General features: G+C 39.7%; 1 long non-coding RNA gene across 1 annotated transcript; it reads right to left on the reverse strand.

Moving 5' to 3' along the window:
* Window positions 1-216: 216 nt before the first annotated feature.
* Window positions 217-18,499, reverse strand: LOC118566158. The gene is made up of 3 exons (XR_004932852.1): window positions 18,468-18,499; window positions 1,490-1,677; window positions 217-1,287 (listed from the first exon to the last, which is right to left on the reverse strand). It is a non-coding gene; the product is annotated as an uncharacterized LOC118566158 (long non-coding RNA).
* Between the last annotated feature and the right edge of the window lie 9,249 nt (window positions 18,500-27,748).

The raw sequence follows: 27,748 nt of genomic DNA on the forward strand, positions 1-27,748 counted from the left end.
TATATCGTAATGTTATTTTATTTCAATTGCAACCTCATTACTTTGTCGTGTCGTAAGCTGTATGCAACGAAATTATGTTTTGTATGCACTCTGTGCATACTAAGTGACAATGAAGTTTGTTTAAGTCTCTGGGTCTAACTGAGAGCATCAATAAATATAAATAAATTCAAAAATATAATTAAATGCAGTTACTGCGTCCAGCTAGGTAATAAAAAAGTCACACTTCTTAATGAAACATATTTAGAATTTTGTTTTAAAATATCTAACATTTTAAATGTTTTTAAGGACTGTATTACTGCTTATTGGGCAATGATTGACATGCAGTCAAAGCCACACAGTTACCTGAAAAAGACTGCAAGAAGCTAGTCTTTTATCATCACTTTTATTGTTATCACACATTACTACAATATATAATGATAAAATGTAAAGTCCGTATCGCTCACGTCTATTTTGAAAATGGTTATAATTCTCAGCACAAATGAAATCACTCCTTGTTACAAAGCCATCTGCTAAATTCAGGTCAGTTTCATGAATGTAGTGCTGAATCATCTAACATCACACGCCACTATTCATACAGAACAGCACCATAATCTTCACTATAACAATTCAAATATTTACTTAATGATTAATGCTACCTGCCCACTCAGGACTTGTGCACTCATGGCTGGTATTTGGTGTTGTATCTTACTTTTGACTCTGAGGGGCTAAAAGACAAAAATTCACGTGACATTGCATCAGACTATTATTTAAACTATATAACATTACATTATGTGCCCAGACATCACAAAATTCAGTGACTTAGTAATTAAACCGTAGGGTGGTTTGCAGGGAAAGTTCAACATATTTCCTTGCCCATTTAATCATTCTCATTGCATGTTTCATTCTCATTTTATTGAAAAAGCTACCAATTTTTGCACATTTAGCAGTGGATGTTTTCACAGCTTTGCTCTTTAATTAAGCAATCTCCACTGTGCTGTCCTGCTCCTTCTACGCCTTTCAAACAGCATTGACCGAGAGTACATACGTAACATCAGGATGTGTGAAAATAACATAAGTTGTCAGTGGAGGTGGAGGCAGCCATGGATAGCGGTAGCAGCGCAGTGACGTGATCCACTCTAGTGTCATGACTGAACAGCGGCTAAAAAAAAAAGAAAAGGGAAAGAACAACGGCCCTTGTGGCCCAAATATCAGACCGGCCCACCGGTAATCGTCCTGGTCCTCCTGATTAGCCACTCTGGGCCTGTTCCATGCCCATCTCAATCTTTGGATCTTAATCCTACAGAAATCCTATGAGTTAAAGAGAAAAGAGCAAAAGAATTAATATCGGACACTTGCTGAGATTTTAATTATATATGTCAGCACCTCTCCTCTTGAGTTCTTAGAATGGTCACTTGTTAAAATACATTGTATCACATTGCAACATGGGATGATTACCGCATGCAGGGTAACCTCTTTGGCTTTGCAAGATTTTTTGTGTGCAGGATAGTACCCGCTTATCTATGCAGGGTCGCGGGGAAGCTGGTGCTCTCCAGCGATCAAAGGGGGAGAGGTGGGTTAAACCATGGAAAGACCATCCATCCATCCATCTTCTGCTTATCCGGGGTTGGGTCTCGGGTGTAGCAACCTTAGTAGGCAGGCCCAGACTTCCCTCTCCCCAGCCACTTGGGTCAGCTCCTCCTGGGGAACCCCAGACTTATTTATGTTATTAATTTGCTCTGAGTATGAGTGAGAGTGTTTCACTAGAATGTATGAAAGCTTTTCAGTAATATGTATGAGCATCTCACTAGTATGTATGAAAGATTTTCAGTGGTATGAGTGTTTCACTAATATATATTAAAGCTTTTCAGTAGTCTGTATGAGAGCATTCCAGTAGTGTGTGTGAGAGCTTGTTAAGTTTCAGTAGAGTGTGAGAGAAGTCAAATTAGAATAATATCCCATACAGCCCCTCATAATCTGCTGCTAACTGCACTACTACGCTTCAAAATCCATTAGCAAAATGAGAGAAGTTAGTAGCTGCAGCTAGCTCCTTTCTACAACAACCAGGAACTCAGCAGCTACTTCCTACAGGCTTGCGCTTGGTCATTAGGCGAGTAGCTGAGGTGGTTTTACAGATTTTACTTTCACAAGTGGAGCCTTACTGCTTTTGCCATAGTGCTCCACTGCAAAGACAGACATAAAAAGAACAGCAAAACCAACCAATTAAAGTATTACAGGCACAAACAACCAATTCCTTGATACCATCACTGAAGAATATACAGTATTATTTATTATGAAATTTATAAAGTGAACGCTACACATAATAATGGGGGTTTTCTGTATAGAAGTGAATCTGAGAGTGCACTTGTGTATGTAAGGTTTTTCCATAATAAAACTTTTTAATAATGGTTGTGAGGATCCAAAGAGCCGCTCCACAGAGCAGCGAGGCAGGCGCCAGGGAAACCAGAACCCTAGATGCCCGAAGGGACCTCCAGAGCAAAGGTGCCCAACAGGGGCCAACAAAGGGAAAGCTGCTTCCCCCATCTCATGGAAGTGCAAATATGCCATTCCCAGCCCCCTCCTGACCCTCGGGACCCAGCCCGCCCCCAACCCCAACCAGGTGGCCTGCTCCTCCTCCAGGCCTTGGACTCTGGATGGCAATCCGAGAATGTGGATAGATTATTCAAGAAGAAGAGATGACTGAAAATGAGTGGTTTAAATAAACAACATGTAATAAAGCAAAAAGATAAAATCAGTTTCCTTGTTTTCACCTGCACCAAGCCATAATTATACTGGTCTGTTTCATTCACTCCTCATGGGTGAATACTGTTTCTATTCATGTCATGTCTTGCCATGTCATGCCATGCCGTGTCATGCCAAGCTAATGCATGCCTTTTTCTGAAGCCCATGTATAAATTCTTATTTTTTCTTTATAAAACTCTTTAACTCACTGTGCTGCTTCTGCTTGCCTGTCTGCTCTTGGGTCCACTGCAAGAAACACAATCCGACCTTAATTAATTTGTCAGGACCAGGACCCAGGGACATGCCATGGACCTTTTTTTTCTTTTTTTTTTCTTTTCCAGGAGGCAGAGAAGAATTTACACTGCTTTATGTGTTTGAGCCACCATCGCAATACAATGCCTCAAGGCTGGTGATCCCTCTTCTGTGGACAGGTCCGCTTAGGCTCCACTTTTCTGCTCCTTTCCAGTGTGCTGCTGTCACAGCTGTGGACCCTGCCTCATCAGCTTGCTGCGGATGACACAGAGCTAGAGGGTCTTCATTCAACTTCTGCCACTGAGGGTCCGTGCAATATCTCAATTCACACCATTGGGGATCTGCGCATACCTTCAGTCCATGGTCATGCCACTAAGGGTCTGGAGGATGCATCAGCATCTGCTCATGCCATCAAGAATCGAGAGGACGCCTTGGCTCATGCCATTGAGGGTCTGGTTGACGCCTTGGCCCAGTGTCATTGATGGTCCAACCAACACCTTGGCCCAAGCAATGGGGGTTCCAGCCAATACCTTGGCATCAGCTTCAGGGAGCCCAAGAACCAGCTCTGCGTCACTGCAGAGGACGCATAGCTACCCTGGAGAATCTTTTACCTGACCTATCCTTAAGTCCTTGGACTCCTAAGAATTTCCAGTCCCAAAATAATTTCCGTGTTTGGGTTCCCATTTGTCCAAACATCACAGAAATGGATTAGAAAATCACAAAGTGACAAACACAAGACAATACTGCACAACTCTGCAGACATTTTTTAACATAAATCTAAAGTCAATTTAGTTTTGTGTGTTTTTAATTTCAGTAATCTCATTTCTCTATTGAAAAAATACAATTGGCTTCGCCGCCAAAAACTGGAGAGATATATTTTCCTTCATAGGTTTAACTCAGTAACCTGACACTGTCAGGGGCAGTCCTGATTAGATGTGTTTCTTGTATTACTTGTTTTACCTATTCTTTTCACTTCCTGTTTTATTTTGTAATCATTTCCTGAACTTGTTTTAGGCAGCTTCACTTCCTCCCTGCAATCAGGATCTGCCACAGCCTAATGTCAATCACCTGGTGTTTGTGCTCCTCTTTTGTTTGTTAGACTATTTAATACTTACTGATGCAGCTTCCCTTTGCCAGTTCGTCTTTGTTCTTTGAGCCTAGCGTTCCAGCCTTTTGTCTACTTAGCTTTCTAGTGTTTTTTGACCTCAGCCTGAATTTGGACCTGTCTTTGCCTCTGTTTTGGATACCTCTGCTTCTGCTGGATTTTTTGGTGTTTGACCCTGGACTGTATTAAAGGAACTTTGAGTTTGAACCCACTGTGTCAGGTCTTGCATTAATTAAACAATATTAGGTAGATTGGACAACACGGAAGAAATAGCAGCATCAATGTTAACGCTTGCTTCCTCGACGAGCTGCCGTTGCTATCAAAACAGTCTCACGTCATGGTCGCGTCTCCACTACGTCACATCTATGAAATGCCAGCCCTGCGTCCTGATTGGCCAAACCATAAAATTGGTTGGAGAAATCACTTTCTATGGGCGATGTCCCAGATGTATGTGAGTGGAGGTAGGCGGAGCGACATGCGTCTGGCTTGTGTCAGGTTATTAACTCAGTGCTTCTCAAATTTTTTTGTCACACTCCCAGGGAGAAGAAAACACCCCTCACTGGCCGTCGTTACTGCAAATACTATTATTTATATATAAAAAGACTTAGAAAAATTGTGTTAGGTCTACTTATAATGCAAGTAGGCTACACATCTGCATAACATTGTATCTTTGTTCCCATTAAAGAAAACAAAAAAGAGAAATATAATGCTTACAACAAAGAATAAGTTTATTAACATAGTTTTTAATATCAAAAAGAAAAAAATCTAAAGAGTACCAAACTGCTTGGAATTCATAGAAGAATCTAGTTAATTCAAAAAATTAACTAGATTTATTTTTGACTTCATACTTTTAAATATGTTCATACTGACATTTTACAAAAAAGTAGATCCTCACACAGGGAATTTGTCATATACAACGTACATAAGCAATACAGTCTTTGTTGCTGTCAGTTGCTTTATCAAATTATAAGGCAAAACGTTTGTCTTTGAGTTTCTCAACAAGCTGTTCTTGAAGATCATTAGCAATGTCATTTATGTGGGCTTAGGGATAGTTTTTATTTTTGTGCCACTTGCGTCATCCAGCAAGACAGAAACCATTTCTAATGCTGCAGTCAGTATGAACTCCTTTGCTAGGCTCCATCGAAATACCCTAAATAATAGCTTCTAGCTCATATTCCTAGCTCTTGTCACGTGACCTTTCAAGGGGTCAACAGTAAGAGTTCTTACCTTTACATATTTCGCACGTGCATAGAATATCATCCAAGACTGAGTGAGGTCTGCTGGTTTTGACCATGAGTACCTGAGTTATAATAGCATCTGGAAGCCAGTGGTGAACCAAACCATATCTGGTGCTCTACCAGTGCCTCAGCAGTTTCCTATCTAAGTTCCCCATTTTCAAAATAGTATTAAGGGACTTGAAAAATTTCCTCTTCTGCATTTTTTTCTGGCAATGCTTTGCCAAGTTGTATTTCCCCGATGGCATCCACCATTCACCAAATAAAATATTGTCCACTTGTGGACTCATCAAGCTTTAATGCTAACTCACTACTATTTTTTTTTTTCAGAACAACACTTTAGAAGACTGTAAACACGCTGCTAATACATGTAGCATTTATGCTGCAGAAAGTCTTTATCTTAACCACATCAGATGTGATCACCTCTTTTACAATGGGTTTGCAGGGACGAAACATCTCTGCCACAGTGTTGTCCTTTCTAGATTTACCACTGTTACATAGCCTTTACCCACACACCAAGAATCCAGTTGGTGCAGTGGGATACATAGTGTATAGCCTAACCATAAACAGAAAAAATACTTTCACTTCATTCCTTCAAGCTCAGTTTCTCACATTCTATTCAACTGTAATCATGGCAAGCTCTTTCTTAGGTTATGAATCTTATCCATGGTGAAATTCAAATATTTTTTTACCCTTTTCCATATATTTTGTGAATCCTGATTTAGACGCTTGTGGTGGCATTCATACTATGTTGTGTTAAATTAATTATGTTAAATGCATTAATCATGATGTTACCTACAGCCACCCACAGTTGTAAAAGGGTAATTACTCTCCCAACATAGCAGTCAATCCAGTTTAACAATGGCAAGATTCATATGCAACAACGTACCAAATCAAAATGTAGGACTAGTTAAGTATAAGTAAACCTATTAGAAACTATAAGTGGAGTACAAAAGGCCTTTTGATTGTTTTAAAATAACTAATAATCATTATTTTGTCAGTCTAAGGTCATTGTTCTTAACCAGAAAGAGATGTTTAGGCATTAATGTGTATTGACCATGAGGGAGGGTATGATTGGGCTAGAGAGGCATAGACGGATTGGGGTCTCATCAACAGCAATGCAGGTGCCGTTCTGACCCATAATGGCATAGAAAATATGAGCAAAACAGCAAATGTCTTGATTTAACTTTGTAAAGTACCTTGAGATCTCATGTGTTGTGAATTGTCGCTTATAAATTAAATGGAATTGAATTTACCTGTCTACAGCTGCTGCTTTTCCGCATTGGAAGGTGTTAGTTGAAGTAGTTAAGAAACCTGATCAGGATTCCTCCTCGGCACTTCCCGCTAGAGGTTTATTGGGAATGTCCCACTCAGAGGAGATGCCAGGGCAGACCCAGAACTCTCAGGAAAAAACTATACGTCCTTTCATCAAGAACAGCTTAAATGATTAAATGACTTTCTCAGCTGGATGATTTTGTGGTTCATTTAACTTCTGATAACGATGGGCCCAAACAAAGGCTTTCCCCTTCATGTATTGGCCCACTTCTTAACAAGTGGGCCAATACATAAAGTAGAAAAAAATACCCACAGCATTACTCAAAATCAATTTTTTCTTCTCTCAATCAATTAGTCAATCTCTCTAACTTCTCTCAAACCAACTCATTTAACAACCAAATTATTTCTTCCCTCCCTTTTTCTCTTCTCTTCAAGCAGTTCCATGTAAGGTTATCTATAATAAATGTGTATTGGAGAGACACTGTACATATTAATATACACCGGGTTTTTGTAAATAAAAAGTCTGCAGCAATAAGAAAAAAAACCTAAGACCTCCTTGAACAATCTAAGCCTTGAGTAAAAAAAGTAAGATTTCTGTATTAGGCATCTAAATGTTTGCATATATTGTGTTTCATTCAGGAATATTCAATGCATAGAAAGCAATTACATCCAACTTTACCCAAGAGGGATTATTCTCCCACTTCACTGTGTCCTCTGTTCACTCTTTCTCTGGGATACATTAGAACAGAATGTACAGATGGGAAGACTTGCTGGGTACAGAGAGACTATGAAAAGGTTAAAGGTTGTTAATGAATGTTGTTTTCCTCCCTGCACTGATACTGTCCTTCTGCTAAGCTCTTATGTTTAAAGCTGTCAAGTGGCAAGCCAAAACCATTACTGCCTTGGGATAAATACGGATGATCCACAATGCCGCTTTGTGTGGGAGTGTGTGGTTATGTGTGTTAGTACCTTCTGCAAAGGTTTATGTTTATTGAATTCCTTGTTATACAATATGAGGAAATCAGCTTAATTTGGGAGAAAATCTGCAGTGATGCACACGTGCACAAAGCAAAATAACCCCCACCCCGGAATATAGTAAACTGCATGCAGGAAATGTGCAAAGATATCGACATCATCAACAGTGTTGCAGAAAGCAGAGAGGGTTGTGGAGCTATGCGCTCATAAATCATATTGAACCAATGAGACCAGTGCAGGATGAGTTAAAACTTACCTGGTTTCTGCTTGTTTTTACTAGTTCAGACCTTCACTATCATCCGCCTTTATTTTTCTGCCTCAACATTTACCCTTCCTTTCCATTTTCACTGTCCTTTTTCATCACACTGGATTATCCCCTCCCATTCCTCTTCTTGTCCTCTAACCTTCCTTTACTCTTCTTCTCTGTACTTGCTTGTACTTCTGTGTACTTTCTGTACTGTCTCTCCAATCATCTACCTCCACTTGCTCATGTTCTTTCTCTGTCCCACATACAAACTGATATCAGATACACCCCAACATTTAGATAAGATAACATATATTTCATTTAAATAGCACCGTCCAACAATCCAATTAATGACCAAAGTACTTTACAAATTAAAACAAATAAATACCGAGCACAAAAAACAGTTACAATGCAATCACAATAAAAAAATTAAATAATAAATTCAATTCAATTTTATTTTATTTATATAGCGCTAATTCATGAAACATGCCATCTTAATGTACTTTACAAAGTCAAATTCAATCAGATTATACAAATTGGATCAGATTATACAGATTGGTAAAAAATTTCCTATATGAGGGAACCCAGTTGATTGCATCAATGTCCCGACAAGCAGCATTCACTCCTGGAGAAGCGTAGAGCCACAAGGAGAGTCGTCAGCATTAACCATGGCTTTGCAGCAACCCCTCATACTGAGCAAGCATGAAGAGACAGCGGAAAGAAAAACTCCCCATTAACGGGAGGGAAAACCTCCAGCAGAACCAGGCTCAGTATCATTCTCTAACCCCCAGTCATCTGCCTCGACCGACTGGGAGTTAGAGAAGACAGCAGAGACACAATAAGAGAGATAAAAAAGCACAGAAGCACACATTGATCAAGTAATCTGTTCTATATTAGATGGTAATAGCGGGTGATCTGTCTTCCCTGGATGATGTCACAGCTAACAGAATGCCAGACCAGGTGTACATACTATGAAGAAAAAAAAGAGAGAGAACAAAAAATTAAAAGCTGAAATGACGACAAGCAATGCAAAACTGGAGAACAGTAGAACTCAGTAGAGTGAGAAAAATAGGCCCTGATGTCCTCCAGTAGCATAAGTCTATAGCAGCATAACTATAGAGGTAGCTCAGGGTCACATGAGCCACTCTAGCTTTTAAAAAATGAACGTTTTAAGATTAGTCTTAAAAGTAGATACGGTGTCTGCCTCACAAACCAAAACTGGGAGTTGGTTCCACAGGAGAGGAGCCTGATAACTAAAGGATCTGCCTCCAATTTTACTTTTAGAGACTCTTGGAACCACCAGCAGACCTACAGTCTGAGAGCGAAGTGCTCTGTTAGGAACATACGGGGTAATCAGAGCTCTGATATATGATGTAGCTAGATTATTAAGGGCTTTATACGTTAGAAGAATAATTTTAAATTCTATTCTATATTTAACAGGAAGCCAAGGAAGGGAAGCTAAAATTGGAGAAATATGATCCCTCTTGTTGATTTTCATCAGAACTATTGCTGCAGCATTTTAGATTAGCTGAAGACTTTGAACTGCATTTTGTGGACTTTTGAGAGTAAAGAATTACAATAGTCCAGCCTTGAAGTAACAAATGCATGGACTAATTTTTCAGCATCACCCCTGGGCAGAATGTTTCTAATCTTGGCGATTTTATGGACGTGAAAGAAGGAAACTCTGGAAACCTGTTTAATATGGGATTTAAATGACGTCTTGGTGAAAAATAACACCAAGATTTTTTACTTTATTACCAGAGGCCAAATTAATCCCATCCAGATTACGTGATTGATTAAGAAGTTTATTTTTTGAGGACTGTGGTCCAAAAATTACAACTTCTGTCTTGTCAGAATTTAAATGTAGGAAATTTAAAGTCATCCAGCTTTTGATGTCATCAAGACATGACTAGTCTAAGTAATTGATTGGATTCATCAGGATTTATGGATAAATATAGCTGAGTGTCATCAGTATAACAGTGGAAATTAATCCCATGCTTTCTGATAATTTTGTCAATCAGAAGCATATATATAGTAAAGAGAATTGGTTCAAGGACTGAACCCTGTGGTACTCCACAAGTGACCCTAGAGTTTTAAGAAGATTTATTGAATATTTATATGAACAAACTGGAATCTGTCCGACAGATTAAATTTAAACCAGCCTAATGCTTTCCCCTTAATCCCTGCAGTATGCTCAAGTCTTTGTAGGAGAATATTGTTGTAATTTGACATCATTTGAGGAATATTACAAAATTATACCTTTTTGTCCCTTGATGTCAAAAACCCATGTTCTGCTGGTGATACTAGACCACTCGGCAGCTTTTGACACAATAGACCATTCGCTCCTCATCACTTGTTTGGCTCAGCAGGGAAATGTGCTTGAGTGGTTTAATTCCTGCTTAATAGGCAGAACTTTTTCTGTCATTATAGGTGATCTGCACTCCTCTTCTTCAATCCCTCTGACCTCAGGCATCAATTGAGGCCTGTTCTTTTTTCACTATACATGCTGCCATTAGGACCTATCATTGCATGTCATAATCCGTCATTTCATCTGTATGCAGATGATCTGCAAATCTATCTGCCAGTCACGCCCAAATCCCCACTCAGTCTAAATTCCATTGATAGCTGTTTAAGAGACAGTAAGCATTGTCTATCTCAAAATTCTCTTCACTTAAATAACGACAAAACGGCTTTTGTTTAACTCTTCCAGTAATTCATGTATTACTTCTCCCAGTCTAGATCTTTCACTCTCCCGCTTCTCCCGGGTGGTAAAAAATCTAGGAGTGAAGCTTGACCGTAGTTTAAAACTTGATAAACAGATAAATTCAGTTTCTTTCAACTCTGCTTTCTAAGAAAAAGGCTTTCCTTAGCTGTAGCGATCTGGAGAAAGGCAGTCCATGACTTTGTAAGCTCTAGACTTGATTATTGTAATGCTTTATATTTTGACATCAATCAGTCTTCCATCTGTTGTCTACAGCTTGTACAAAACTCTGCTGCTCGCTTATAAGAAGACTAATACACTTAAGTATGAACATATCACTTCCATCCTTTCATATCTGCTCTATGGTTGGCAGACAAATATCTGCTGGAGGTTCCTCACTCTAGGTGCAAGAAATGAAGGGACCAGTCCTTTTCTCTTGCTGGCCCAGCAGCCTGGAATAGACCCTTTCAGCTGTGTGCCATATCCGACCTGGTCTTGTTCTAAACCAAACTTAAGACCCATTTTTTAGAAGAACGTTTGATGCTTAACTTTTAGGTCCCAGATCCTCCAACAATGGCGCAAATGAGATCTAATGGAGGGAAGAACCATGTCAGGAAAAAACACTGGAAGAAGAGATGGCTGGTAGCCAAGAGAAGCTTCAAAAGGAGACAGGCATGAAGCTGAGGACATCTGGTAATTGTGAGCATACTCCACCCAGGTGAGGTGTTGATTCCAGGATATGGGGTTGTTGGTGCAGAGGCAAAGAACATTCTCCAGTTCCTGATTCAGCCGCTCACACGGACCATTGGTCTGAGGGTGAAAACCAGTGGAATTGGAATATTTAGCCCTATGACAGTGACAGAAATCTTGCCAAACCTGTGCTACAAATTGTGGGCCGCGATCAGAGATGATGTCAGTGGGTATTCCATGGAGTCTGAAGATGTGAACAAAAAGGAGCCAGGCCGTTTGAGCAGCCAAAGGAAGTTTGGTGAGAGCAATAAGATGACAGGCCTTGGAGAAACGGTCAATGATGGAAAGAATGACTGTTTTGTTACTGGAGGGAGGATGACCTGTGACAAAATCCACGGCAATGTAGGACCAGGGCTGACTTGGAATGGATAAGGGTTTAAGTAGGCTAGAGGGCGGTTTGTAGGGATTCTTGTTTGGAGTACTGGTCAAACATGCAGAAATGTATTCCTGGATGTTCTTGTTCCAATACGGCCACCAGAAATAGCGTTGGAGCAGGGTGACTGGAGAACTTAGAAGAGTGACTTCAATGTATGATCCGAGAACACACAGATGACTGGACCCTAACCCTAACACCCCTAACCCTAACACCCAGGGGATCCTCCTCCAGAATGCTGTTCGCCCTGCTGTGCTTGACGGATCTGAACGTCCAGGTCCCAAAACACTGCACCGACAACCCAGGACAGGGGCACAATGGTCTTGGGGTCAGGGGACTCTTCCTCTGGGGAGAACTGCCTGGATAGAGCATCAGGTTTACCATTTTTGCAAGTGGGACAGTAAGTGATGGTGAAATGGAAACTGGAGGAAAATCAAAGACCAATGTGACTGGCAGGAGTTGAGACGTTTAGCCGACCGGAGATAAGCAATAATATTATGGTCTGTCCAAATGATAACGAGCATTGAAGTACCCTTCAGCCAGTGACGGCATTCTTCCAGGGCTAGTTTAATGGCTAACAGTTCCCGGTTCCCCACATCTGGGGAAGAGAAGCGTTGTGAAAAGAAAGCCCAGGGGTGGAGCTGACCATCGGACTGAGACATCTGTGAAAGGACTGCTCCAAGCCCAGTATAAGAAGCATCCACCTCCAGGGTAAACTGAAATTTGGGGTCTGGATGGATGAGGATGGGTGCTTGGGAGAAACTCTCCTTGAGTAACTGGATTCTCCGTGTTTGGTTCTGGCTCTATGTAGGCAGAGTAGGCTGTAGCCAGACAACCTTAGTGGTCTGGAGGGTTGATACACTGATAACAAGTCTGTGATGTATTTAGGTGCTAAGCCATTCAGGGATTTATAGACTAACAGAAATATTTTAAAGTCTATTCTCTGAGATACAGGGAGCCATTGTAAGGACTTTAGAACTGGAGTGATGTGCTCTACTTTCTTAATCTTAGTGAGGACATGGGCAGCAGCGTTCTGGATCAGCTGCAGCTGTCTGATCCACTTTTTAGGCAGACCTGTGAAAACACCGTTGCAGAAATCAATTTGACTAAAATTGACTCAGAAAACTTCCAACAAGTATAAAGGTTAATTAGGCATTGTGCTAACTCATAAATTCCCACTCTAAGTGAAAAAATAACAGTCTCTCTCTGCCTTTAACTTTGGCTAGACTCTCTCTCAGGTTTACAGCTACCTAATGTGGATTACAACAATGTAGTGTAGGGAATATAATCCCTGTAACAGTAAAATAAAACCCATAACTCCGGAGTTTACAAAATATTGCAATGTTTCACCCATAAAATACCGCGAGACTTCTCAGGCACAGGAAAACCGGCTAACCTATGCCTCGTCTGAAAAAGCTAACAAATAGCAGAAACGAACACAGCAACCCTGTCACAATATCACCTACTGATACAATAAGAACAGACCTTACAGCATACGTTTGGTGTGTTTTTACCATGTAGTCAACTGCGAAACAGTAGAAACAGGCGAGAGCAATGATGAGAGGACACTCAGCCTTTAACATCCAGATTGTGTTTGAGGAAAACAGAATGTTCACTGCAAAACCAACCTAAAGCAACGCCTCACAATAAATGTTCTGCCTCGCAACTAGAACTCCCTGCCCCACTAAACCCAGGAGAGCACTGAATAATGGCTGAATAACATGTCAAAAATAAAAATTTATATATATATATATATATATATATATATTGAAAACATTTAGAAAATATAAAATAACGAAAATAACTAAAAACAATGTGGTGACATTTTTAGATGCACCACATTTGCAACCAGAATGAGCTACTAACGAATAAATTACAAAAATGTCAAATAACATAGCTATGTACCTTTTAATATATGAAAAACAGTGAGAGAATGTGGGAGAAATAGAGATGCAAAGACAGGCAGACAAAGGAAAACAAAGAGAGCTGAATCATTTAAGGTAAAGTTTAAATAATCTTGTGAATTTACAGAATAATCTAATAGTTTATTTTGTACCCAAAATTATACTCAAGAGTAGCACTATTGCTAGATTACTATAGGCCTAGTCTTAAAAGATTCCAAATAAGGAGCACTAAATTGCATAGGCAGAAAAAAATTGAGGGTGCAATGAGTGGCCATGTTGCGTGCAATCTTCAAACATTCAGAATCAGAATCAAGTTTAATTGCCAAGTAGGTTTGCACTTACAAGGCATTTGACTTGGTGTTGATGGTGCAGACACAATAGATATATGTACTGTACAGAATCTATAGCTATATACACAGTAGACAGTTCGTTAATGTAACGCAGAAGGTCTGGAGATGCTACGTTGGTGTAGCTTGTAGGTCCTGAACGGGATGGGAGAGAAGCATGGGCGTAGGTTTGATTTCAACTTTGGTAGGGACACTACTGGTCTCAAGTTTCATTGGTTTGATGTCATTGGTCCTACGCAGTATGCATGCCCCTATTTTTTTATACTTGACATGAGCATCAGGGGACATTTCGTTTAAAGAGAAAAGCAGTATTTTTTGCTACATTTATACAAATTTTATAAGCACTATATATATTGTATATAAATAAAAAGCTGCTCCTTAATTTGTAATTAAAATAAATTAGACATCACCTGAAGCACTGAAGGGCCAGCTGCTTCACATCCAAGCTGCCCTGCATCATTATTACTGGATATCTGTGTTTCCTATAATCATATGTTACTATTATACAAGTGTGTTTTTAGTATTAAAGGATTAAATGTAACACAACCTTTTATATCATCCTATGATACTTACTGTCTGAGTGTTAAAATAGCTCCTTATGTCTCTTTTCATTTTTGGTGGCATCATCTACAATCACAACACTAAGTATGAGCCTAAGTTTATTCAAATATAAAATCGCTTTTAACAATTATTAAAATAAAATATAACACTATCTTATCCGTAATGTAATAATCTCCAAAATAAACAGCCAGATTCAAGCATTTTTACCGGACACTAATATTTGTACTAGTTTACTTATGGACTGTGTGGAAATCTATGTAAAATCAAACCAATGTGTTCCTCTGTTTGTACTTTATCCTATTTCCAAAAGTAGAAATAATTAAATAGCACTATTATTATGTTGAACCCTAATTATGCTTTCTAAACAAAAAATAGCAATGTTTAGGCACCATCTCGTATTGTTATACTCTATAAAACGAATAACACCTGCTATTTATATCTGAACCGCCTTAAAGGGATTTTTTGAAAGCTTACATTCTTTGCTTGTCGATTTTTCCAGCAGTCTTCAGAACTCCTGCCTGACACTGAATATTTTTGTTGATAAAATGTATTATACTTCAGAATTAAATATTATTTTAAGATGCTAACGTTGGTTACTTACATTTCTTAAGTTCCACAAATGAAAACTACTCTCTCCTGCTTCTTCTATCGCCTGTTATAACGTGGATAATATATTTTTTTTAATCGTTGTAGTAACCGCAGTATTCTAGTGTGAATTAAATTTAAATTTCGCGCTGCAAGCATGCACGCACATAGACATAATATAAAAGTAGACGCGTCATTGGGCGGGTTCTGCCTATGCTGCGATGCGTCAGAGCGTCCGCCATCTTAAATGTGGCAAATCTGCAGTTACTCAGTCACTTAAACAGTATCAGAGGGACTTTAATCTCTGAGTATACTTTGTATTCGTAGTATTTTTTTTTGTAATATTACAAGTTTATTTTCGTATCCCTTTAGCTTCATTCTCCTGAATTTATTCTCGTAAAGAATAAAAATATTTAAAATAATCTAACCTGGCCCTATTACTCCAGGAGTGAAATAATTCTGCAAACTGTGACTATTCTGGAAATGTTCCCCCTTAATTCTCATAATATGATGTTTTTATCATAACATTATCACTTTTGTGTTTGTTTGTTTATTTTTACTTTATTCACCTAGGACTTTTTTTTCCTCATGTTATTAATTTTACCTCTTTAATACTCACCCAAAAAGTCTGTTCCTAAAGGTTCACATGTGACATGGTTTTATGAAATAATGAAGACCATAATGTTTAGATTTAACAAATTGATCCTTATATTCATAACACATACACACAAATATATATATATATATGTGTGTGTGTGTGTGTGTGTGTGTGTGTGTATTTATTGCAGCACAGGAATGAGGCATCTTCTCTGATCCACGTTCACAATAACAGAACTCAACTTTTTTCTGCCACATACAATATGGCGGTGACGTTGACGTGCGAACCTGCGCCCTATGACGCGTCTAACGTATATATGTCTGTGTGCACGCACATGCACGCAGTAGAAAACAGCCAACCAGGGAGAGAGAAGGCGGGACTTAAGGCAAAACAACCAATGAGAGTGGAGTTAAACAGCACACAGCACAGTTACGTGCGCTGCTAAGTTAAAGCGACAGGAAAGACCGACTGGACACGCAGGCTGGCAGACGGAGCTGCAGCAGCAGCCGCCGCCAAGCAGCGGAGCTGCAAGAGGAAAATAAGCGACTGCTGTAACAACGATGTATTGTAAATTATAAACATGTTATTCACATCGAATTATTGGTAGGGACATGTCCCTATGGTCCCTATACAAACCTACGCCCATGGAGAGAAGCAGTGTCAAGTATCATGCGCGGCTCTGGGCCTTGTTGATAAGGCTGGCAGCGGATGGGAAGAAACTGTTCTTGTCCTTGGCCGTGGCACCAGCGTACCAGATGGATGGACTCAATGATGAAGGAGTAGAAGTGCACCATCATTGTCCTTGGCAGGTTGAATTTTTTCAGCTGCCACAGAAAGTACATCCTCTGCTGGGCTTTCTTGGTGAGGGAGTTGATGTTCAGCTCCCACCTTAGCTCCTAGGATATGATAGTTCCCAGGAAGCGGAAAGACTCCACAGTGTCAATAGTGGAGTCATAGAGGGTGATGGGGATAGCTGGGGCTGAGTTCTTCCTGAAGTCCACAACCATCTCCACTGTTTTTACAGCATTGACCTCCAGGTTGTTCTCCCTGCACCAGGTCACCAGATGGTCAGCCTATCACCTGCAGGCGGACTCGTCACCATCAGAGATAAGTCCGGCCCATTCCCGGCGGCTGCTTCGCGGGGCCTGGCCCCCCGGGGGGCGGCCGGGGTCTCCTGCCGCGGGGGCGGGGTGCCCCTGGGGCCTCTGGCCCTCAGGGCCCATGGCCGGGACCACTTCAGCGGGGCTGGCTGCCGGCGGAGCCCACGGGCTCGTCCCCGCGGCTCTTGGGGGCGTGGGCATTGCGGTGGCTGGGGGATTTCCTCGGGGTCGTCTCTCCTCTTTCCTTGGGAGGGGGGGGGGGGGGGTTGCAGATATCCTGTGTCGGCCCCTCCTTGTCACCCTGCTTTGGGGGCCCCTTTGGGAATCCGGGGTTATGGGTTCTTTTTGCATCTCTCTTTCCAGGTGATGGAGCAGACGGAGAACGTCTGCTTCCAATCAGACAGGAAGTCTGTAATCCACCTGCATTTGCAATGACTAAAACATGCAAAAATAATTTGCTTTGCCCCATTTAAATAAGTGAACTGCATGTACTCTGCAGTTCAGAAAATTACAAGGTCGGCTTTCTATCACCTGAGGAACATTTCCAGGATTAAAGGACTAATGTCTCAGAAGGATCTGGAAAAACTAATCCATGCGTTTATTTTTAGTCAAATTGATTACCGCAACGGTGTTTTTACAGGTCTGCGTAAAAAATGGATCAGGCACCTGCAGCTGATCCAGAATGCTGCTTTCCGCGTCCTCACTAATACCAAGAATGTAGAGCACATCACCCCAGTTTTAAAGTCATTACACTGGCTCCCTGTATCTCAGAGAATATACTTTAAAATACTTCTGTTAGTCTATAAATCCCTGAATGGTTTAGCACCTAAATACATCACAGACTTGTTATCAGTGCATCGACCCTCCAGACCACTAAGGTCTTCTGGCTCCAGCCTACTCTGCATACCTAGAACCAGAACTAAACACGGAGAAGCAGCATTTAGTTCCTATGCTCCGCTTATCTGGAACAAACTTCCAGAAAACTGTAAAAGTGCGGAAAGCCTGAGTTCTTTTAAATCAAGATTAAAAACACATTTGTTTAAAATTGCCTTTGACTGTTCTAGTAAACTGTTTTACTGTTTTTAATGTTCTTTTTTGTTTCTACATTCTATCCCTACTTGCTTTTATTCTGTTTTATTTTCATATATTTTAATCATGTAAAACACTTTGCATTGTCTCTGTACTGAATTGTGCTATATAAATAAGTTTGCCTTGCCTTGCCTTACTGGCAGTTTTGGAGCTACTGTAAAAGAAAGAGGAAGATCTAAGCAAAATTTCAATTTCTGAACCAAAAGCAACCGTCATATAATCTCTCCAGACACCGAGGGCCCACAAAACAGTTTTTTAATGAATGGGGAACTTCTGTTATTTAACTTTTTCTTTTCTTACAAACAATACTATTAATTATCATTGTAAAATGTAAAGAATAAAAAGTTGTAATGTCTGCAAAAATTCTGTAAATACAGTTCAACTACATCACAGCATAACAGGAGAGAAAGCTTTGATTTTATTTCTACTTTTCTGGGTTTAATAAGAAAATGGCTGACCAAACAGATTTACATAGGCAATTAAAACAAACCGGTTTATTATTACTCTACTGGTTATTCCATTATTCTACCGGTTGGAGTTTCTCCAGCCTCTGTTGACTGAATATTTCCCTATGGTAATTGGAGGACATAATGCTAATAATTATTTTTATAAAACTTATAACATTGATCTGTCCAGGACGGAAATTGGCTCTCACCTTTTCACCGCTGGAAATAGGCACCAGCCAACACGTGACCCTGCACAGATAAGAAGGTATAGAAAATGGATTGATGGCATAACATTGATAACAATGGAGAATATTATTTACAGTGTGCTTTAAGTGTCTCAAAGTGTTAAGAACAAAAGTAAAAAAAGATTAAAAAAATCACAAAACATATGTTTTAAAGAGTATATGTAAAACCTAGAAAAGCTGTCTTTGTCAGGTGTCAAGTCCTTCCCGACCTCCGTCTGAGAGCTTAGTGTGGAAACGAGCTGTATAGTCAGATTTATAGTGAGATTCCTCTCTAAACAGCTGGATTTATCTCCACAACACAAAGTATTGCAAACCAAGGCAGCATCATAATAATTTAATACAACATAACTGTGCTTCTACTGCTTGAACTACTTGGGAATAGTTTTAGGATGGTTCCTTCCTGTTCCAAAATGACTGTACACAATTGCACAAAGCAAGGTCCATAAGTACATAGTGGACAGGGTTTGTTGATAAAGAAGTTGACTGACCTGCACAAAATCTAGACCTTGACTTGATGAAACACCTTTAAGATTAATTAAAGTAGCAGATGTGATCCAAAAGCTCTTATCCGACATCAGTGTCTGACCTCATAGATGTGCCTCTGAAGGAATGATCGGCCTTGCCAGAAAAGCTGTAGCCTGTGTGCGATTTGCAAAAAACCCAGAGGGGGGGGATCATTTCAAGTGTTTTATAAATGAAGATAACAACCAGGTTATGTGGCCTGCATGCTGTCTGGCTCAAGACAGCATGCAGGCATGCACCTGTCCTGGGCGGGAAGGTGGAGAAATCGGCTGCTGCTGCTGCTGCTGCTGCTGCTGCTGCTGCTGCTTCTTGTCTTGTGACGCTGCCTGCAAATCTTCATCATCCACAAAAAGTTTGTCCTGTAACATTACCATGGTTGTTTGTCCCATCATCTACTCTTGACCTTTTCTGTTGATTTTCAGTACAGAAATATGAAATATGGCCGAAATATGACAAAATACTTGTCGTATGTTGACGTCCATGCTGCCACACGTTCTTATACATTACTTGGTTAGCTAGCAGCTGCTCTTTCAGGTAGCTAGCTAGATCCAGTAGGTTAGACTATTAGTTTTAAACTTGCGCCATCTACTGTCTGGAATCGGGAGTGGGTATTTACGGTGGCCCTGAGGTGCAAAGCGCTACAACTTTAAGGAAAGCACTCCAACATTAATGAAAGCGCTACAACAATACGGAAAGCACTCCAACTTTAAGGAAAGCACTCCAACATTAACAAAAATATTACAACATTAACAAAATCACTTCAACATTAACAAAAGCACTTCAACATTAACGAAAGCGCTACAACATTTAGGAAAGCGCTGCAACATTTAGGAAAGCGCTACAACATTAACAAACCGGAAGAGGTACGTCCCAGTGGGAGACCTAAGAAATCGCTGATTGGACTACAGCTCGTTTTTACTTTTGAACCGAAAGTTATTCTGGCTTTACTGTGTTTTTAAAAACCATGAATGTTCTCGGTGATCCAAACCGTAAGATGCAGTCTAAAACGCCACTTAGTCTGTTTATAAGTTTCGCTTTTATTAATTATGCTTTCTGTACCTCAACGCTCTGGTCTGCTCCTCTCCCCTCCCTCCCCTCGGACCCAGGGACTTTTATCAGCGGCAGCATTATCACTACGTTTAATGTCTTTCCACTCCTACCAAAATGTCCTAATTAAAATCAATAGGAGAGTCCGTAGCTGTGTTTAATGCTATTTTCTTTTTAACGACACAGAACCAGTGGCGCTTCGGTGGGCGTGCTGCCTTGGCTTGAATTCAGGTGCGCAAAATTACGTTACATATAATTTAGGTGTGCACTTTTAAAGGTCATTTCAACAAGCTTGTAACATCGGAGCTTCAGTTCAGACCCAATATTCATTCTCTTCCCTCTAAAGGAGCCCTATACAGTCTTTATTTATGCTTTTCCCCCACTGTTATCCCTCGCGCCCCCCCCCCCAGAAGCAGATTGTATGTTATCGTAGTTGATAATGAAACTACAGCTTATCATTAATCTATCCATGTTGGTCTCATTTGTGAATGAGGCGGAGTTTGATCAAGCCTAAAAGGTCCAACATTTCCCCTCAGCTGTAACCCTTAAAGCATACAGGGCTGCGTCGTTCACGCTGCGTCTTTACGCATGATCCGCAGCTGCTCTATTTTACCCTGGTGCGCTGCGCGCGAGGGATAACAGTGGGGGAAAGCATAAATAAAGACTGTATAGGGGTCCTTTAGAGGGAAGAGAATGAATATTGGGTCTGAACTGAAGCTCCTGATGTTACAAGCTTGTTGAAATGACCCTTAAAAGTGCACACCTAAATTATATGTAACGTAATTTTGCGCACCTGAATTCAAGCCAAGGCAGCACGCCCACCGAAGCGCCTCTGGTTCTGTGTCGTTAAAAAGAAAATAGCATTAAACACAGCTACGGACTCTCCTATTGATTTTAATTAGGACATTTTGGTAGGAGTGGAGAGACATTAAACGTAGTGATAAGGCTGCCGCTGATAAAAGTCCCTGGGTCCGAGGGGAGGGAGGGGAGAGGAGCAGACCAGAGCGTTGAGGTACAGAAACACAGCGCACGTAGTAAAAAAAAAAAGCATAATTAATAAAAGCGAAACTTATAAACAGACTAAGTGGCGTTTTAGACTGCATCTTACGGTTTGGATCACCGAGAACATTCATGGTTTTTAAAAACACAGTAAAGCCAGAATAACTTTCGGTTCAAAAGTAAAAACGAGCTGTAGTCCAATCAGCGATTTCTTAGGTCTCCCACTGGGACGTACCTCTTCCGGTTTGTTAATGTTGTAGCGCTTTCCTAAATGTTGCAGCGCTTTCGTTATTGTTGGAGTGCTTTCGTTAATGTTGAAGTGCTTTTGTTAATGTTGTAATATTTTTGTTAATGTTGGACTGCTTTCCTTATTGTTGCAGCGCTTTCATTAATGTTGTAGCGCTTTCCTTATTGTTGTAGCGCTTTGCACCTCAGGGCCACCGTACGTATTAGTTTACTTCAATCGCTTTGAGCAGAAAATGTATTAATACTCTTTAAACACAGACAACAAAAAATTCAATTAACAAATGTGAAGGACACAAGACATGTGTTTATATTAGGGCTGTCAAATGATTAAAAATTTGAATTTGAATCGATTAATCACATTATGTCGATAGTTAACTCGAGATTAATTGCAAATTAATTGCACGTTTTATCCTTTTATTTCTGAAAGTGTAATAGCCTGTTTGGGCATGTTAATATGCAATTTTGCAATAAATGACACTAATAAAATACATGCTTGTACAAAAAATATTTTTATTTTGTTATTTTTCAAGCACTTTTGAGAATTGGAATGAAAACATCCTAGTGCCAAATGTTAAACTGTGGACTATAATGGCTAAATGACATATCATGACGCCCTGATGTTTACACAATGTGTAAATAAATTTGTAAATAAATACTAATTTTTATGCCGATATATTTTTTTTGGCTGTTAAACAAAGATAGACATGGTATTAGGCATATACATATAAATTAATAAACATTTTACATTTCAATAAAGTCATACGTTTTATTGTTCGTTTCTCTCTCACATCTAATTCTGAGCTTTCACACCAACAACAATATTTTTGCATGCTGTCTATATCCATATTCATACAGTTTAAGCCTGGAAAATGTTTTAAATTTCAAGGTTATTCCAGTCTTACACTTTGCTTGCAAATGGGCAGGAGCTTAGTACCCTGAATGAGACTGTTTAGCAACTGTTTAGTAACTCCAGGTCCTTCGTTTGGCAACGTAATTCAGCCTTAGTTTGTCAAATACAGAGAAAACAAATTAATAAGCATTAAAGTACTGTTTATGGGTTGGGTTTCTGCAATGTTATCAGCATGTTAAAAACTTATCTTCAGAACCAATGTCTGCTCAAAATGGTGATCTGCATCAAGTAATCTACTTTCAGCAGTTATCACCGGTTATTGCACCGTAAACTGCAGAAAATACGTGCAGAGTTGCTCTCTTTGCCTTTACTACCGTCGGCTCCTATGGCGGAGGGATATTTCAGCTGGATACACTCAAAGTGTCCAGTGAAGGCATGTCTCTTAATAACCGCTGTTTCATCACTTATTTTAGAGCCCAAATAAGCGATTTCACTTTCAGAAATGTGCCCAAAAAAAACGCAACCCGTGACTTATGAAATTGACAAGCGCCTTTAGAAAAAAAAAAAGTCCAAAGTCGCATGAAAAAAACAGTGCAACAGTGAGCGCGGGTCTGTTTTGCTACAGTCTCTAGCGCTCTTGAAACTACGGAAAGCGGCGAGGATAAAAGAAACACAGTGCGGAGAGCGCGGCGGGTAAAAAACATTAGGGAACGGTGTGTGTGTTTTGACACGCAATTAACGGCGACAAAAAAAAACAAAGTGTTGCCGTTGTGGTCTAACAAAGTTAACGCAATAATAACGCGTTAAAACTGACAACCCTAATTTATTTACATTTAAAAAAATCCATAATATTACTTATTCAAACCGGGGGGGGGGTGGGGGTGTATTCCCCCCCCCCTCCGGGATAAAACATGAATGACTAGAGGGGGGGACGTTACAAACAGTAGGGGGGGTAAATCCCCCCAGCAAATCGCACCCAGGCTGTAGCTATTACAGCTGAAAGGAGGTCAGCCAACATCATATTAAGCTCCATAGATTAAGATTAGATTTTCAATCAAATTTATGTGTGTGTGTGACAGCTAATGAGCAAATACCTTTGGAAATGTAGTTTATTTTTATTTGTAAAACTAAACTGCTTGGTCTAAATGGAGTCTAAACTGGTTAGTTAGACATTGAAATAAGGACAAATAGTAAGTATTCACAAAATAGTCTACCATGCCGTCTTATTAAGTATACGCTGATAAACTAAAAGTGAAACTACTTGTAAAAAAAAATCTCAGATTTTGTCATTAAACATTCTTGTTTGCAAGATGCAAAGAAGTAGATAATATGTTTTGCAAAATGTGGACAGCCTGAAAATAAGCAAAGCATCTAACAAGAAAAGCCAGAAGGTAGTTGATAAGTGCTCATTTTATTTTACTACTCAGCCTTTCTTTCTTGGGATTAGGAGCTGCTGTAACAAACCAAAATCTCCTCAAAATTCTCTTTGCCTGACATTTTAGCTTTTTTATCATCGGGATTTATTTCATGTTTGTCTACACTGCTCTAGCATTCGGCTTATGTTTGGTGCATCACCACTGAAGTATTCCTCGAAGAAACCGTTTTATTGAGAATTAAAAAATGTTCTGATTGTGTCTTTTCATGACTGACAAAAATAGTTTAACAGTAAGCATTAGAAGCTGAAACAGAAAATAAATCAAATACAAGCTCTGCTATGTCACATTCACTCATCTGTATTCTCAACTTTCACACTTTCATACATTTCATACCCAGTATACTGTATCAGTACCCAGCACAAGTTTTAGTGTCTCATCTGAGAAAATCTTGTCATATCGCAGGAGGAATATGAGAACCTCACAACAACCTGACAAATTTCCACTTTTCCTACTTGATCCAGTGTGCTACATACACGTCCATCTGTAGAGACACTTTAACACACACACACACAGGCAAGAACACAGCTGCATACGCCTGGTTTGCAGCCTTTGCTAAGGTCCAGGGCTTCTATCTTGTCGAGCAACTTACTAATTTCAGGACCCCAAATACAGTGTTGATGATAAATCAGAGCTGCCAGCACCAAAATACACACAGATTCATCATCGGATTAGTGTTCTACTTTTACTTGTCTCCCTTTCACTTCTTTACAACAACACAAAGATACATGTATTCAGTTACACCTCAGCCTCACTGAAAATTGTGTAATATCCACAGTGGTCCACAGGGTGAAACATAGTATTGTCACAATTGGCTCTTTAATGCGTGTCATGCTTACGTTTTATTTGGCCCATTCATTAACATTGGCATGACAACAGGTCACGTGTCTATGAAGTTTTCCCCAGCAAAAAAAGAACACGGCTGCTGTTGCCCATGGAAAAGTAAATATTTAAACAAAACAACTGCGTTTTTATGCATTTTGATTACAAGAAGTATGGATATTATTTTCATAATCTTTATTCTGGGGAGGTAGATAACCTTTACTTTTTTAGTTTTGCTGAAGATTTTCTCAGAAAGACATGAGGAACTGATGTTTCCTACCTACGTCACTGAGTGTCTGTAAGATTCCAGTACACATGAAAACAACATTTAAGTAAAACATTTGCAGTTATATGCATTTTGATGACATCTCTAGCAACAAGTATGCATAATATGTTAAAAGCTTTGTTCAAGGAAGGTAGACAAGCTTTCCTTTATTCATTTTGCCAACGATTTCACTGCATCTCAGAAAGATGTGAGCAGTCACGTCACATTGCTTGGCAGTTTGCAAGGACATGGCCAGTTACGTCACCAATATGCACTCATTTCCATGTTCATAAAATTCAATATTTAAGAAAAACATCACAGTTCTATGCATTTTGTTGACATCTCTAGCAAATCGTATGCATACTATATTTATAATATTCGTTCAGGTAGGGTAGACATCCTTTCATTTATTAATTTTGCCAAAGGGTTCAGTGTCATGTGTTTTACTGTGTCTAGGCTGAGTAAAAGCAGGCCACGTTCCAATTACTCTCAACCCATCTGCCGTATTTATAAAGGAAAAGGCAACATTTAAAGACAGGCTCTGCAATTATTTACAATTTGATGACATTTCTAGCAACAGTATGCATAACATGTACATAATATTATTTCAGGAAGTGTAGATAATATTTTGTTCAGTAGTTTTCATAACTCTAACCCATAACCCATTTATTAAGGTTGTTTCAATGAAGGCTGATGTCTTTTTTGTTTTCAAAACTTTTTATTAAAAATTATAAAAATTATGATTAATACAGATGTGACATCGAGCAATGGGTAAAAATCAGATTGAATTGAGAACAATATGTAACATGAAGAGAAATCAAAATGGGTTGTAAGCAAAGGAATTTCACACATCCACGCAGATACAGCCTCTGACAGCAGGGTGCCCTGCTATGAAGCCAGGGTTCACCCTACTTATCTTCACTTCTTGCCTGGGGACTCTCAAGGAGAGGGTCCACGCTTGGGGACCAGCAGCCCATGTGGACCGCCTGGGCTCAAAGATTCACAAGCTGGGTAAAATGTGCTTTCTGTGAAACTCAGTCCCATTGCTCCTACCTGGGGTGACAAAAGGGGGTGTTTCTCTTCGTCCATAGGACCTGACTGGGCTTGGAGAAATACCGGCTGTATCAAAGCTAAGTCTGCAGTCTCACTTCTGCTTAACCAGACTGCGAAGTCAAAGAATTCATCTATGCCAAACCAGCTTTGTTTTGCTTCCTCAGCTGTTGCAGGAAACGGACTCCTGACGGAGCCAGCGCAGCCAGCACAGGACCTATTTTCCCAAGATGAGACCAAAATCTGGACTGAAATCATCTGCTGCACGCCAGGGACTCAAGTACGACCCAGAGCCTGCACTAACCGCTACGTTTCGGTTAGCCGCAGAGCTGCATGCCCACTGCTTTTCCTGGGAGTACTGCTTTCAACTGGATGCCCAAAGTGAACGAAGTGACACAGAGGCACCGACAGGTTTGGCAGAGAAATAAACATGGAAAGTTAAATGGTTTATTTAAAAGGTTTACTTAATGTGTTTTTCACTGCGTTTTTGAAACACGTGAAGCTTACAGGGTAGCTCCCATTAGCATTCTTTGAACCATGCCATTGGTGATGTAATTTGAGTGTGTTTTTATGGGTATAACAAATGTTATCTCCACAAGGGTCTTATACATTGATGGGATATTGATGTTGTGTTGTCGGGTCTGCTCATTACAACAAAAAAAAAGCCGAAGATTTTCCAAATCAGCGCCGAATGTTATTAGCTTCCGGAAAACATTCAACCTTCTTGGATACGCGACTACGGTTTGTTTCAAACATAAGGTTTGTTTGGCTTCGCTCCACCATCGTTCGGTGCTATGAGCATTTTTACTGCATTAATATGGACTATTATTCCATATTAAAAAACACCTTTAAAGGTGTTTTGTATAACTTTAGGATTAGCCGATTTTAATGACTGATCGCTACAGCGACCCCTAGCCTCGCGTAGGTATAATCGCATCAATAAAATCAAGCGTTGGAGAAGTTTACTGATGTTTACTGAGAAAATCATTCTTTAAAATGTTATTTCATCAAATAATGTTTTGTATAACTCAGGAATTGCAGTGTGAATGGGTTAAAATACATTCTGAATTAGTCAAGCTAATTTAACCTCAATTCACATTCTTTAAGATGAACTTTGGTTCTTTTACTCAGATCTGTAGTAAACCAGGATTCACTGAATTATTCTGATAATGCTATTGATGATGATCAACCACTTTATTTTGTCTTTTGTTTCTTTTGTGTGTACATAGGAATAGGGGGGGGGGGGGGGGCAAGGGGGGCAAGTGCCCCCTCACTTTTTGGACAGGGGGGGGCAAAAGGTATGTTTTCCCCCCCCACTTTTGAGATAAAATTTTATTTTAACTTTTTCCATTATTTTGATAAATACAACAATAAGAAAGCTATCAATATCAACAAGAAGTATTTGGCTACCTAATTCATTGATAGTGTTAAATTCAATTTTTATTATTAATTAATTTGTTTTCTCTTAATTCAATTCATTATCTTTTTAATGTTCAAATTCATTATTATTATTTTGCTTAATATGGGTTAAGCTTCAGTACTCTTAGTATGTGTAAATTGTTTACATCTTGTATGACTATGTGCTGTTTACTGGGACCTAGTCAATAAGTAACATGTGTGGGCATCTTCTCGGTATCCAACTTTTATGAGTCTGTCCACTTTATGACCTCTTGACTCATGCGCTATAGTCATTTCCTTTAAAACCATTAAGACAAAGAAAACAAGATTTAAACCAAGACCTAGGATAACCTGAATTTTTACAAGAACCCACCGATTCCAAGCGTAGTAAGTTATATTATTTTTATTATCAATAATTGGACATTTATGGGCTGCATAGTGGCGTAGTGGTTAGCACTGGTGCCTTGCAGCAAGAAGGTTCTGGGTTCAAATCCAACCCTGGGTCTGTCTGCATGTTCTCTCTGTGCATGCGTGGGTTCTCTCCGGGTACTCCGGCTTCCTCCCACAGTCCAAAAACATGACTGTCAGGTTAGTTGGCTTCTCGAAATTGTCC

Source organism: Fundulus heteroclitus, chromosome 1 (genome assembly GCF_011125445.2).
Source record: "Fundulus heteroclitus isolate FHET01 chromosome 1, MU-UCD_Fhet_4.1, whole genome shotgun sequence".
NCBI classification, from domain to species: domain Eukaryota; kingdom Metazoa; phylum Chordata; class Actinopteri; order Cyprinodontiformes; family Fundulidae; genus Fundulus; species Fundulus heteroclitus.